Source organism: Malania oleifera, chromosome 2 (assembly GCF_029873635.1).
Source record: "Malania oleifera isolate guangnan ecotype guangnan chromosome 2, ASM2987363v1, whole genome shotgun sequence".
NCBI classification, from domain to species: domain Eukaryota; kingdom Viridiplantae; phylum Streptophyta; class Magnoliopsida; order Santalales; family Ximeniaceae; genus Malania; species Malania oleifera.
Window position 1 is genome coordinate 142,728,058 of NC_080418.1, and position 16,396 is coordinate 142,744,453.

The 16,396-nt window shown below is 33.4% G+C and overlaps 1 pseudogene; it reads right to left on the reverse strand.

Moving 5' to 3' along the window:
- Positions 1-3,616: 3,616 nt before the first annotated feature.
- LOC131148429 (GLABRA2 expression modulator-like) overlaps positions 3,617-16,396 on the reverse strand; it is a 30,903-nt pseudogene continuing 18,123 nt past the window's right edge.

Consider the following 16,396-nt stretch of genomic DNA (forward strand, 5'->3'; position numbering starts at 1 on the left):
TTTCTCTTTTGCTTATGTACTGTGCTCATGCACCCTTTGCTTTTATTTTATTTCTTTTATTGTATTATGTTTTACCATGCTTTTGAATGGCTATACACATGTTTCAATGTGTTTATCTACATTGTATTGCCTCTAAAATTAATGAAAGTACATGAATCTTTTGGTTTCTACCTGTATTTTGTGTTTCACAATATCATTACGTTTTTCTAGCTCTTTTTTGGAATTTATGTGGATGTTACTTACACAGATAAGGTAGACAGATAAGTGTTCATTTTTTTTATCCTTATTGTAAGATTCATTTGAGCTAGAACATGGTTAGAAAATCTTTGGAACAACAATGTATAAAATACAGTGAAAGGCCAAGAACTAAATGTCATATGAAGTAAACTATCAAATTAATTACTGTCATTTGTTGTATTCATTGAAACTTAGACCCATTCAAGAATGGTTACTTTACATTCATGTCTCATCATACATGTGAGACAAAACAATTAATGAAATTCAATTGATTATTAGTCATACTATATTGACTAATAATCAATTGAACATGTTAATTATTTTTTTCACTTACGATTAGTAATGTTTGTATTTCAACCATTCTTGGATTGTCCATCGTGGACAGTTCAGGAAGTTGTATTTACGTTGTTGTCATCGTTTACGCTTTGTCAATTGTCATTATATATTTCGAGCGCGTCTTTACTTGTGTTCTCTAGGTGCATAGTAAGGTGTCGTGACAATATGTTAGTGATGGAAAAATAGCAACATGTTCACTTCCCTCATCTCGTGTACTTGGAGAGCCATGGGGAGATGCTGCCGAAATTTATAATGACTACAACGAAGGAATTTGAGCGATTGATCGCAACGTAAATGCAACATTCTTGAATGGGATAGGATCCATACCCTTTAGATAGAAGGTCGTCGATTATAGGAATCACGATGCATGCATCATAAACATTATGAGAATGTAATCAACACCATTTACTTGAACATGTTATAGGGTAATTAACGAACATGGATAAGAAATGCCTGAATACGTGAAATGCCAAAACATAATATTCAAACACATTAATCTGGTTTATTCATATTTATTAGACTTTGGAATGGAGAAAAGGTACACAAGATGGGTATTCCACGGTGAAGATTACGCAGTTCATAGTGATGATAATGACGATGAAGATAAGGGGGCAAATATAGTAGGTGGTGATACACATTCAGAAGGGTTAATCAAAATGTTAGGTGACTTGCAAAAGGAGATTACAGTGGACACAGACAATGTCAGTGTGTCGCGTACTGGTGACGAATCTACATCAGCAGATAGCATACCTTGCGATCCTAGTACGTTGAATCGATTCGGTAAACCATGTGCTAATCTCGTGGGGGATGCACGGGTGCCCCTATATCCACACTGTAAAAAGTTTTCAAAATTAGAGTTTCTGATAAAGTTTCTTCATGCAAGGACAATGCATGGGTTATATCAAAGTGCATTCAACATGCATTTAAGCCTCATTAAGGCGGCACTTTCTGATGGTGAAACACTTCCGAAGGTTTTTTATGAGGCGAAGAAATACATGCATGAATTGGGTCTCAATTACACTCCAATACATGCGTGTAGGTATAATTGTGCACTCTTTTATGGTGAACATGAAAATGCGAACGAGTGCCCAGAATGTCGTGAACCGAGGTACACAACTAATCAGAAGAAGGGTAAAAAGATCCCCCAAAAAGTTTTGTGATATTGTCCATTAATCCCGCGACTACAACGATTGTACATGTGCAAAAAGATTACTGCCCAAACTTCATTTTTCAGCTGGAATCCACACGCAAATCCCTCCTCTCTCTCTCTCCTCTATTCGTCCCTCCCTCCTTCTCTCTTCGATTTCGGCTTCGTTCTTCACCGAATTGACGATCTGAGGCTACCACGACACTTTTGATAAAGTTCTCTTCAAGTATGCTGGAGTGAATCATTGGTAGGGCTGACTTGAATTCCATCCCAAATCTAGGGTTTATTCAGCATTTGGTTTTACCATAATTATAAGAAATGTAGTATATAGAGAAATACTGAAGTTTTGTTATGGGGGATGTTGTTTTCAGGGTGTTTATCGGGGAATTTAGCGGGTGTAGGACCCGTCATACCAGGGGCTTTCCAGTAGTCGGGTAAGGGAAATGTGTTATGTTAGGGATTTTAGAATGTATATCAGAATGTCATAGTTGTTTATATATATATGTTAGTGTATTGGTCAGTTTTCCAAAATATTATGTTTATTATTTCAGTGAAATTACAAAAATTGAGCATGAAATTTTAATTACTCATTTGTGAGTTTATTATAGTTTATTATGATGATTATACAATTTACAGATATCCAGTTATATAGTATATTAGTAGAAAGTATAATTTATAGTATTTTTCAGAATGACATGATTTCTAAAACCATAACACACAGAAAGATATTACAGATATTTCAGATAGATATTATTACAAATATTATAGATATTACAAATATTTTAGACAGATATTATAGACATTTCAGTCAGATATTTCAGCTCAGATTTATAATGTTATGGTTATTTTGAAATCATGTTAAAATAGAAAGATAAATACACACGCACGCGCGCGCGCGCACACACACACACACACACACACACACACACACACACACACACATATATATATATATATATATATATATATACATATATTAGTATTACACATTATTAGATCCTTGTGAATATTTCAGACAGATTCAAACAGAAGAGCATGGAACCATTGCTATTCACTACAAAAAATCTAGGTATTAGTGAAGGATCAAAACCGTCACTAATAATCATAAAATCGTCATTAAAAATATTAGTGACGAATTTATAAGTATTAATGACAATTTTAAATTAGTTGCTAAATATATCGTTACTAATAATTATTAGTGACGAATTTTGAAACTATCACTAATAATATAGTATTAGTGACAAATTATAACCGTTACTAAAACTCTAATACCGTTACTATAAATTTTACATCGGCTTGACCCAAAACCGTCACTAAAAGTAGGGCATTAGTGACAAATTTTAAAATCGTTACTAATAGTAGAGTATTAGTGAAGGATTCAAAACTGTCACTAATAGTTGAATATTAGTGACGAATTTGAAATTTATCACTAATACTAGAGTATTAGTGAATGATTCAAAACCGTCACTAATAGTAGTGCATTAGTGATGAATTTCAAAACCATAACTAATACTCTACTATTAGTGATGGTTTTGAATCCTTCGCTAATACTCTACTATTAGTGACGATTTTAAAATTCGTCACTAATGCTCTACTTTTAGTGACGATTTTGGATCATTCACTAATACTATACTATTAATGACGATTTTGAAATTCGTCACTAATACTCGACTTTTAGTGACAGTTTTGGATCATTCATTATTACTTAAAATATGGACAATTGTTAGTGATGATTTTAAGGCCGTCACTAATAATTTTAAAATTAATAATTTTTTAATCATTAATTTCTGTAAAAATCTATAATTACATTTTCAAATACATAACGTTAAACCATAATTACTTCAAAATTCATAAATTATTCAAAATTTTAATTCAAATACAAATATATTATACAAATTCAATTAAAATATAGAAATTTCATAATAATAAAAAAATCAAATTCAAATACAAATACATTATATAAATTCAAATTAAAATACAAAAATTTCATTTGTTCGGATAACAAAAAAAGATTACAAAAAAATAATCAGTAGCTGCATCCGACTGTAGTGCATGACATCGTGCTGATGTTATGACAACTGCAAACCCTACAAATTAAGAATTATAAAAAAAAAAAAATTAGTATAAAATTTTTGAACATATATGTATACGTACTATAAGTATCAATGATTTGATCGCAAAATAATCGAACATTCAAACATAGTTAAAAAAAATGATATAATTTTAAATAGTCAAATTCTATCAATTTATAAAAAAATTGGCAACATTTCATTAATAAATAAGACATTTTCGATAGATATATGCTCCAAACCTAGGTGTTTATAATAAACAGTTCACAATAATCCAACTAGTGTTGAATTTTATGTGTACAAGAGCTTCATATAATAAGCATTACATAATGTAATGTATTCATGCATTCCACAAATAATCTATATCAGAATATAATTTTATGAAAAAGTAGGATGTGACGTTCATGATTTACATAGTTTCCTTAGGACTCAAAAACAACTATAATAATCAAATAATGCAATTGATTCCATGAGTGATAGAATTTTCACTTAGCATATGCAAAAGTAAATTTAGAGATGAAGTTCAAAATTCATTTGAACTTCACTCATCCTTTCAAAAATATTTTTACATTTAGCACAATATTATCATTCTCGCAAATATGAAATATGACTTTGATTATTTTGGACAAAATTCAATAAATTTTCGGCAATATGTCTTCTATAAATAGAACATTTTTCAAACCTGCAAGCCACAAAAGCATGCAATTCAGAAAATTTTTGCATCATACATATGTCATTTAGATTAAGACATGTAACAACTTTAAAGTATATCTACCAGCAAGCAATACACATTACTACAACAGCTATGCAAGTGGCGTTCAAATCAAGCATGCAGTCCTAATATCCACTACTAGCATGCAGTTCACAAGATATATCAAGCCAGGATGAAGATCAATCTTCTTTTATCATTCACTCATCCTTTCAAAAAAAAATTTAGTATGCATTATATCATAATCATTTTAGCGCATGTTTCATGAACTTTGATAATTTTGAAAAAAAATATAATAAAATTTTAGCAACATGTCATCCGTAAATATAACATTTTCCCATCCTGCATTTCACAAAAACATGCACTAGATATCTTAAGAGTTTCTGCAGCATGCAATTCACAAAGACACTGCATCAACCATGTAGGTGGCATTTAGATAAAACATGTACCCCTAGATCCACTACCAGCATGCAATACACAATACTACATCCGCCATGCAGTTGGCGTTCCATACAAATAGCATGCAATCCAGTTGCTCAAAAGCATTTAAACAGAAATAACTATCCATCAGATAATATAAGCATTAAGCAAAATAGGATGGTAAGAGTTCAATGCATTGATCAAAAGCTATCCATCAGATGAATTTAATCAATCGACAATATATGGATAGTATGCTATAGTGTTGTTCTTATGAAAGCATATAGGCAAAAAAAGAGATTAAGAGAGCATTTAATTTGTTTTATAGGAGATGAAGCCACTGTGCATTTTTAGAAGCACCCTTTTTCCCAAGTCAAATACCAATGATATCTATATTCAATGGAAACCTGAACCAGTCTCAATATCATTGTCCAAATGGAATTGCAATTCCAAAACACACAAAACTAGAGATTCAACATGGCTCAATATATCAAACCAACACAAACAAGCACTACAACCATAGCACAGTGATATATATAAGCCTTATCAATCATCATATAGGAAAAAAAATACACCATTCATTGTTTTCAAATATGCATTTGTTTTGCCCCCAATCCTCTTCCAATGCATTGTGTGTGTGTGTGTGATATTCACTGATTATATGATTTTATCCTATAAAAGTTTTTTTTCAAATAATAATGAAAGAGAAACAACAAAAAGGAAAAGAAGAAGAGAAAGAACTGACAGGCATTCTAGGTAAGTGCCCATACCTATTTTAAAATTACAATTGTCTCTATGTAAAATAAAATGAGTTGCTATCTTTGTATGATAAAATCCCCTTAAAATGTTACCTAGTTCTCAGTGAACCCAGCACCCCCAATACCTTGAGGCCTTTATACTCATAATTATTACTTCAAATTGTTTTATCCTCCAAGTCAATAATCCAACCCAATGGCCCAAGCCCAACAGATATACAAACTACATTGTCTAAATAACTATACATTACACAGTCTGTAAGTAACTTATAGGTGAATGAAGGATACAAAATATTATTTACCAATAAAAAGGATATACAAGGACATTTTGAATGCAAAAGAATGCATAGTAAGCTCTTGTTGTGTGCTCGAGCTGCTTCCCAATAGTTTGAATGAAAACATTAAAAAATGCAGTCATAAAAATCTTAATGAGCTCCCAACTCATTGAAGAAAATGGCAACAAAAATGGCTATTTAAGGAACTCATAAGTTGGGAGGATACACCAATTTGATGTGCAGTTATACTAGGAAAAGAGAATTGCATCAAGCTAATTTTTGCCCCTCATTTACTAAACAAGTTTAGTATGAATATTGTAAAAACTCTTGTTAAGAAAACAAAGCTAAAGAAATAAAACAGAGAATAGTTTGTTCACACACATGTGCATTACTTTTTCAAATATTAATTGAGTAAATAATAAACAATATGGAAACGCTTTAAAAATATTGAAAACTAACCCATGAGATGCAAAAATTATTGAATGAAGATTTTGTATGGAGTCTACACTTTCAATTTTCACAATTACATGGATATCTGCATTGCAGCCTATGGACAAAGTGTGTAAAATTTTAGAATTAATAAATGAGAATACCATATAAAACTATAAATAAATAAACAGATGAACATTGAATCTAAAAGAAAGAAGATGAGAAAAACCAAAAAAAAAAAAAAGACGGGGGGAAGAGTTTATTAGGAGATAATCTTTCAACTCATGAACCACTTTAGCATCTTTCAGAAAAGAGACAACATAAAAATCAACTTTGTAGTCCACCCCAAACTTGTTTATTCTCTCTCTCTCTCTCTCTCTCTCTTCTAAATAGTGATTAAAGTTTTAACTTTTAAATCTTGTTTGGATATTATTACTAAAGCTAATTTATTTTCTTTCTCTTCTTAATTAATATTATCATCATGGTTAATTTTTGCTTAGGTTATTTTTTTATCATTAAAGTTCGGTTTGATCTCTTAAAAAAAATTTTTTTTAAAATCTTCTTTAGGATTTAAATTTTGTTGGGTTCTTAGACTTTCAGCAGGATTGGATGGCTTTGTTTGCTTGATGTTTGCTGTTATTATGCTGAGGATAATTCTCTTGTTTCTTAATGTGTCTCCTCAGCATAATTCTCATGTTTCTTAATAAATTTTCTTTTTTCTATTAAAAAGAAAAGCCCTATGACATGCACAAATAAGAGACGACAAGCATAATTTGTGACACCACATGTTTATCATATACACAATTCAATAGTTGCTTTTTATAATAATCAAACTCCCAAGATAACTAATTAAAAATTCTCAAAGAAATGAAATAATATGCTTTTAGACATAGAAAATAAAAAATAAAAGAAGGCAGGGATAACAAAGTTGCTCTTCCAACAAATCAGTGTAGATTTGTAAATCAGAAAGATGTTCCCAAAATATAAACACATACCCGCTGCTTTTTACTAAGGCATAAACAGTAAATACATCAATCATATTCAGATCATAATTTCATTCTCGTTAAAAAAGGAGGTCTGGTTTGATAAATGAATTTACTGTGGCTAATAATAGGTAAAGCTCCAGATAAAGGATATGAACAAAATTTCATCAGCAATAAAGATTGTGGCAACAGTATGTCCCAGGCACTTTGCAAATTAATAAAAGATTTGGATAGAAAACAGTAGTTCCATTCTATTCTGGCATTTTGTTCATAAATGCCCTTTGCACTTCACAAATTAAAGGTTGGGACAAAGTCATGCAATTGCCTCACTTTCAAAGCATTAAATATAAATGACTTGCTTATTGAATATGTAGTTCTTTAGGCCAATGACCAGCTCAACAAAGGCCTCGCGCTGGGACATACAAGTCTCTTCTGCCTATCAACACCCAAATGTAGTACACTCATTGTAAAAGCAGACATGTAGATACATTCTCACATTAGTTGATGCTAGTATAGCACAAAAATTCAGAAGAATTCTAATTTCATGAGCCTCACTCATTAATGGACGAGATCAGGGAACTTCTATTCCCACCAGACAATGGCCCAAAAAATTTCTCAGAAAGATAACCATGCATCAGACAAACACAATCATGTGGAATAGGGTAAAGATTAAGCCATAAGTGTTACAGGTTTGTGGAATCTTATCATGCTGAGATTGATTTTATGTCATACTAAAGATGCCAAATTTTCATCACTCTGCCAGCTAAGATAATAATGGTAGTGAACATCCAGAAAATTCTTCATAACTTCACTTCTTGAAGAATTCAACCTTACTTGTGCTGCTCTCAAATGGAGGAAATCATCATCAAATGGCAGGCCAATTTTTTCGAAGTTCCTCACAAGAATTATGAATCAACAATAGAAATGAACCATCACTAATGACTGCAATGAACCTCATCAAGTTTGAAATGAACAAATAAATAAATCTCACAGTTACACATATTCTTTCACACAACAATCATTTTGATTAAAATTACATATGCTAGTAGGGCTTGAGGATATATACCTTATAGTAGCTCCATTCAGTCTGATCGCCATCTTTATAAGAAAGAGGATTGTCACTACAAAATGCAAGCTTTGCTGTAGATACATATAAGATTCCCATGACTGCACCAGCTGATGTTGACAAGTAACATGCATATGAATTCTAAAGTAGCTCCTCCGGAATAGTCTCAAAAGTTTGACGAAAGATCTTCTCATAACCGCCTTCAGCTAAAACCTTAGTTCCTTGTGCAATTCTTCCCATGGCAGCATCAGCAAAACTGGGGCCCATTTTCACTAATTGAAAAACAAATTCAAGTCAATATAGCAATTTCATGTATCACAAAAGACCTGATGTTGAAAAATCTGTCATGCTATATGACCATCAAAATTCAATTTGGGTTTGGAAATTGTGAAAAGAAATTAGGTCCAAATATGATATACTTAATGATTTTTAAATATACAGAGGAATGGAAAGAACGAAAGGTAGATTGATAACGTGCACGACACTGGTGAATCTCTTAGAATTTTTTCCCAGTAAAATCTCTGGACAAAAAAGAAAATTAAATCCCAGATTTTGAATAACAACATGTGGGAATTAACTCAAATTGAATCTCAGGGTTAGAAAAGCAGAAACACTTTCTCATTTTTCTAGGGGTAGAAACCAGAAAACAAAACTAGGACTGAAATCGAAGTCCTCTATTTCAATCAAGTTTTTCCAACCACAAAACTGAAATCATCCGAGCAAAGGGAAATCAGGAACTGCGAAACTCAGCAAGTATAAAAAAAGATAAAATCAATATAAAATGATTCAAATAGAAACCAGCAAAACAAAAACTAATATGAGCAAAGCACTGAGAAACCATCCAAGACGAAATCGAAGCAATCCAACTCCAAATCCAAAACCCAGAAACGATCTTCACTGTAAGAGAGTGGGTTAGCATTGCATGCATGAAACGATCGATCCTCTTAGAGAGTGAGCAGAAAACTTAATAAGTTTAGTTTAAAACTTAATATAGCAGTTAGACGCACCGTTTTTTTCGCCGCCGCGGCCGTACGGGTCATAGGATCTTCCAAAGGCCAAGATTCCGACTCCGATTTCATCGGCTGTGGGTCGTGACCCGGAGATGGCTCTGACTCCGATTTCTTGGTGTTGGGCTGGTTGTCGACGAGTTGTTGTTCCATCACCGGCGGCGGCGTTTCGGATCCCGCGGAGAATCAAAAACTGCGTTGGAAGTGAAAAATCTGATAATGCTAGTTGAAATTAGTGAGGGGAATGGGTGAGAACGCAGGAAGACACGGGTAGGAAGGATCACGACCTACGAAACTATGGTGATTGGAAAGAACAAAGATGTTGACGTCTTTGACCTGCTCCGATTGGCTCCTCTGTAAAACATTTCTCCCTCTCTCTCTCTCTCTCTCTCTCTCTCTCTCTCTCTCTCTCTCTCTCTCTACGTTCTACGCGGTGGAGACGCTGATGTTTTAGGAGACAAGATTCATGGAGACAAAGAAGGTTAGAAGCTAGTGTTTGGTCATTAGGGTCATTTCTAGGGTTCTCAAATCTATCATGAGGAATTTGTAAATTTTTCAAACTAAAATTTTTTATTTATTTAAAAAATAGAAGTATTAGGAACGATTCTTAAATCCGTCACTAATAAGGGATTAATAGTAATAAATTTGTACATTCTTTACTGATACTCTAAACTTAAAGTTTTTTATTTTTTTTTTAAAAAGAAAGTATTAATGACAGTTCTCAAATCCGTCACTAATGAGGAAATAATAGCGATGAATTTGTAAATTCGCCACTAATACTTTGAACTTAAAGTTTTTTATTTTTTTAAAGAAAAGAGAAGTATTAGTGACGGTTTTTAAATCCGTTACTAATAAGGGATCAATAGTGACGAATTTACAACTTCGTCATTAATACTCTGAACTAAAATTTTTTATTTATTTAAAAAAAGAAAAGTATTAGTAATGGTTCTCAAATCCGTCACTAATAAGGGACCAATAGTGACGAATTTGTATATTCGTCACTAATACTCTGAACTTAAAGTTTTTTATTTTTTTTAAAAAAAAAAAGTATTAGTGACGGTTCCCAAATCCGTCACTAATAAGGGAATAATAGTGACGAATTTGTAAATTTGTCACTAATACTCTGAACTTAAAGTTTTTTTATTTTTTTAAAGAAAATGGAAGCGTAACGGTTTTTAAATCCGTCACTAATAAGGGACCAATAGTAACGAATTTGTAAATTCGTCACTAATACTCTAAACTAAATTTTTTTTATTTTTTTTAAATAATAGTAGTGACAGTTATTTAATCGTCACTAATGTTTATCTTTTAGTGACAAGTTAAATTTGTCACTAATACCACAGAAATCACCGATATTTTTTTTATTTTTAGTGACGAATTCAATTTCGTCACTAATAGTGTTGTATTAGTAACGGTTACTAAAATTGTCACTAATACCATACTATTAGTGACGAATTTGAATCCTTCACTAATAATTTCATCACTAAAAACCAATTTTTTTTTTAATGATTTCAAATAGAGTGCAACCACATATCTCAGATAGTGTGTGGATTCCATCTAACCGTGCTAGGAGAGATTGTAGTCTCCCTAAAAAGCTGGGTTGAGGTGGCCGATTAGACGAGATAGATTTTGAGTTTGCCTAGAGAAACTGCAGTGGGCCAGATGGTTGATAGAGATATGGATTGACTTGCCTAATAGGTCAATTAGAGTAAGTCTCGCCTACAGGCCGCACAATTCTGTCTTGAGGGGTTAAATCATGACATATAGATTCCAGGATATTATCACAAAAGTTCCTATGTACAAATATATCATACAGCAACAGTTATATTATAATATTAGAAGTATGTATGAATAGAAAACCCAGACACACAGTCGTATTTTAAATTGTATTACGAGTATTTTGTACAGTATACCAACATACTTGTTTTATAGGATCAGTATTATATAAGTATATTAAATGTGTAAAACAGCAGTCACACACTAGTAATAACATATTTTCTCTTACTGAGTGTTGTCTCATCCTAGTGACTTGCTATTTTTCAGGAGATCCAGTTAGGCGAGCGGATCGGGCTCGCGGGTAGAGGATTGCTTACACTGCCTTTACTAGAAGGGTAGGTATTCTATGGTATTAGTGGTTTGGGTAGAATCCAAGTTTTTGTTGACATCACTGGGAATTTTGTGATATATATGTGTAACGACCAAAAATAAAATAAAATAATTAATTTAAAAAAATTATTACTATTATTATTTAATTAATTATTACTAAGAAAATTAATTAAATTAAGAAATTTGAGGATTTTGGATATATATATATATATATATATATATATATATATATATAAGTATATGATAAGGTTAAAGAAAGTAGGATAAAGGAAAGTTAATGATAAAGGAAAGAAAAAACAAAAATAGAGAAAAAGAAAACTTAGTCTTTACGTTTTCTGCTAGAACAAAACAGAGGGAAAGAAGAACATAAAAAACAAAATTTCACTCGCTACAGCAGGAAAGAAAGAGAGAGAAAGGGAAAAAAAATTAAATATATTCTCTCATGCTCTCTACTCCTTTTCTTCTACGATTTCACGACCGATTCTCGCCCAATTGAAAATCCAAAAATACCATCAAACTCCATTCTTCGCCACCGACATATCTACCGAAGTGGATTTGTCGTAGAAGTAACGTGGGCATATCTCGTGGGGTAAGCCAAATTCTCATTCTTATCTCAATTTTTCCTAAATTTTAAGCCAAATGGGCGATCGGACACCACCACGAGAATCTAGGGATGATTTTTTACAAGTCTAGTGGAGCGAATTTCCCGTGGGGTCATTGTGGGAATAGCTCAAAAATTAGGATAAATGAGTTATTTTGAAATTAATTATTGTAAATTAGGAAATGTCAAAATAATATTTTATTGAGGTTAATTTGATCAATCAGGGTTCGGGTGAGTGTTGCGGGTATAATTTTGGGAGCCCTGTAGGCATGAATCAGGGAATCAGGTAAAGGGGAATAAAATTATATCAGTATTTTATTAAGGTAAACCAGATATTTACGAGTGTATAAAATTTATTATTTATCTATATGATTTTTGGAATAGCCTGATTATTGGAAATATGATGATTTTGGTTTAAGGTTATATTTGGGGATAATTGCTTATGATATTAAAACCGTGTGGCATGAGAACAATTACTTTCTAATAAATTGAATATGAATTTCTGTGGTATTTGGGTTTACATGAGGGGTTGTTTGGAATGATGATGACATGAGGAATTGATTGTTATGTTTGACTCCTATGTGGAAATATATTGATCTGTGGGGATACTATGTGGGAATGTATTAATCTATTGGATTCCGGTGTGGAAATGATTTGATGCGTTTGTGTGAACTAACTGGTGTGGTTATTCGTATGCATCTCAATATAATGTTGGCATAAGGAGGTTGTTATATTGCCTAGATGTAAATCATGATATGACATTGGTAGGTTGAGGAGCTTGTCATATTGTCATTTATATGGGATAGGACATTGGCAGGTCGAGGAGCTTGTTCTACTGATGTATAATGGGTAGGTCATGGGGATTGGATACTGGTGAATAATGGCGCCTGTGTGGGCCATGTTATATACCCTGTGTGGGTAGTGGTGCCTGTGTGGGCCACGTTATATCCTATGTGGATAATGGCGTCTGTGTGAGCCATGTTATATACCCTGTGTGGGTAGTGGTGCCTGTGTGGGTCATGTTATATCCTGTGTGGATAATGGCACCTGTGTGGGCCATGTTATGTACCCTGTGTCGGTAGTGGTACCTGTGTGGGTCACGTGTAGATAAGAAGTACGTAGGTGCCTATGTGGGCCACGTACTAACATGTACGCAGTTGCTCTTTATGGGCCACGTACTGAGGACATTGGAAGATGAACTATGAGATGCTTGATTCCTGTGTGGATGTGTTGTACGCATGTGAGTTTAATTAAAGCTTAAAAATAATGGTATAGCATATTGTGAATGCATGTGTGTGCATGTGGCGAGATAAACATACCATCGGGGGCTTGTTGAGAAAGGCGAGTGCTCTGCTAGGTAGTTTCTTGGTATCAGTGCAAAGGGATGTTACTTGTATGGGCGGGTAGACATCCCAATCCTCGGAAACCTTCGCCTTTAAAATAATAAAGATGTGTGTACTGGCAGCGAGGTAATACTTCATCTAAGGGCTTGCTGAGTAAGGTGAGTGTTCTGGTATGTAGTTTTTAGTATCAGAACAAAGGGAAGCTACTTGTATGGGCGGGTAATCTTCCCTATCCTTGGGGACTTTCGACTGCATAAAAATTATGTACTTGTGCATTTTGGATGTGCGTATGATATCGTATGTTAGTAATGTTATCAGTGATACGTTTTCTCAGTTGTTATTAATGTTATATGAGAAGCAGTTTATTTTGATATGTAAATATTAAAACTCAGTTGTCACACACTGTTATAATTTATTCCATCCTTATTGAGAAGTGTCTCATCCTAGTGGATTAACAATTTTTTAGGTTCTTCTGGAGACCGGGTTTGAAGGCCTAGGCTGGGACTGTTTGTGGTAGTTTCTTTTTGGGGTATTGTGAGATACTAAAATATGTATAGATATATTCGTACGAAATTATGTTTTAAATACTGGTTGTGGAGATAGATATTTGGATGTTTTAGTATTCGTTTTTGGGTTGTTATATAGAACTCTGGTATTTATTTGAGGTTACTTATTATGTTCCGTTGTGTGCATGATAATTATGGTATCAGATGCAGGTGATTGGAACACGTGGCACCCGGGCCCCACTTGGTGGGTTTCGGGGCGTCACAATATGTATTTTGGGAATCATAGTTTCCTGGTATTGTATATTGATGTTTACAGTATCTTGTATACCGCTGCTTAGGAATGTATGGAGTACAGTGTTTCCTCAGTGCTCTTTTGGGCCTAAGATGTTTTCAAAAGTATTACAGATAGATTGGGTTTGTTATATATATATATATGTGAATAAAAAAATGATATAAATAAATGGTCATTAGAGTTTGGTATTAGAGCCTAGGTTGCTAAGTTCTGTAAACTCTAGAATGCAACAGAAACAATACTAGAAAATAGGAAAAAGATTTAAGGATTTGTTCTATGATCTGGATACAGGATTTTCATCGTGGTTTCTGTGTTTTTCCTAGGGTGACAATTTCAGGAAATTCATAGTAAACTATCGACGAGTCTATGTGTTTAGGTTGCTGGATTGGATTTGGGTTAGGAATAGGGGAATTGATAATAGAAAATTTGAAGTTTTAGTTAAATGTAATAGATTAGTTTTGTACGAGAGATAGGATTTTGAAATAGTGTTCTTTGTATTTTTAGGATGGATCTAGGTAGCAGTGGTATGAATGCTTGAGGTGATAGACCAGGACCCTCCAGTATAGTAGGTGGAGATACAGATGCAGTGCTGCGCAACGTCACCTAGCAGGTGATGGCTGAGATGGCTAGGAGCGGGGGAGAGTGTACCTGCACAATTGAGCAATTTACGCGGATGAAGCCTCCCTCTTTTGCTGGAGGAGCTGACCTAGTTGTGGCTGCAAATTGGGTTCAGCATATTGAGGGGATTTTGTAGTGCTAGCATGTATAGATGAACAGAAGGTGTCATTTGCTTCGTTTAAACTGATAGGAGAGGCAAAGTGCTGATGGAGATCAGCGCGATTGATTGAGGAACAAAGGCTTGACCCAATTCTAGTAACATGGAGTCGATTCAAGGAACTGTTCTTCGAGCGATATTTCCCTACTGTTGAATCAGGTGTAATCCCAAGAGCGCTGGTGAATTGGATATTTAAAAAATTCTAAGGCATTGATTTACCTCTTAAACCCTTCCTATATATTTACCAATGAATTCTTGTTACTCAATTACTTATGTGTAAGACTATCCAACCTATTCATGCAATATACACAATTTCAATGCAATGCTGAAAATAAAGAATAAAGGGAAGAGAGAAGACAAACACAGTTTTACGAGGTTCAACCGACTTGGCCTACATCCTCGCCTTGAGCAACCACTCAAGGATTCACTAAAACCCTACTCCTTAAAGTGGGACGGAGCTTTCCTTTCAATCCGCTGCTTACAAGAGGCACAACTTCCTCCTACACCACTGCTTACAAGAGATACAACTCTCTCCTCTCACATCGGTTCACACACCGAACCGTGTATACAATAGAATCTAAAAAATTAACACTCAAAACAATGCTTCTAACAAAATCTGGTGAGTACAATTCAATTTTCTAATACATTAACATATGATATAACTTGAAGCTCATAAATGTATGAAAAAATGATACAATCATTTTATATATGATATGCTTCAACACACAAATCCCTATTTAACCAAAACTCCCAAGTGAAGATATATTTAAAATGTTTTGGAATCAACTAGGGTTCTTGGTTCACTTTGCAAAAATGCACAAGTATGTTTGATGTGAACTAGCTAGCAAAAACTTTGTCTTTAATACAAACTCAATCAAAATCACAAAGTTTTATTTCACGTATTCAATCACAAACTGAGTATATTAATTTTCAGAAAATATCCCTCAATTAAATGTATAGTTATAAGTACCAACGATGTTTAATCAAGCTTTAATATATCTAAAATATAGATCCTTTAGCAAACACACACTTAAATCAAACCTTTCAATCAATCATACAATCTAAATCAAGTAATGATCTCTTCAAAAATCAATTTTTATACAAATATGCACACTCAAGATCAAAACTTTTCTAATGATAGTCAAGAGCACGCAATGAGATGAGATGAGAAGTTCGTAAGAATAATAATTTGAAAGATCAAACCTCAATACTAGATTGAAGTACAGTTGAGTAAACAAGTTCCCTTTGAGAATCTGATTTGATTTGCTCAAGTTTGAAGATTAGAGATTGACGTGTATTGTGTATCACTAGGAGCAAATTTTCAATCTTCTTTCAACAATGTG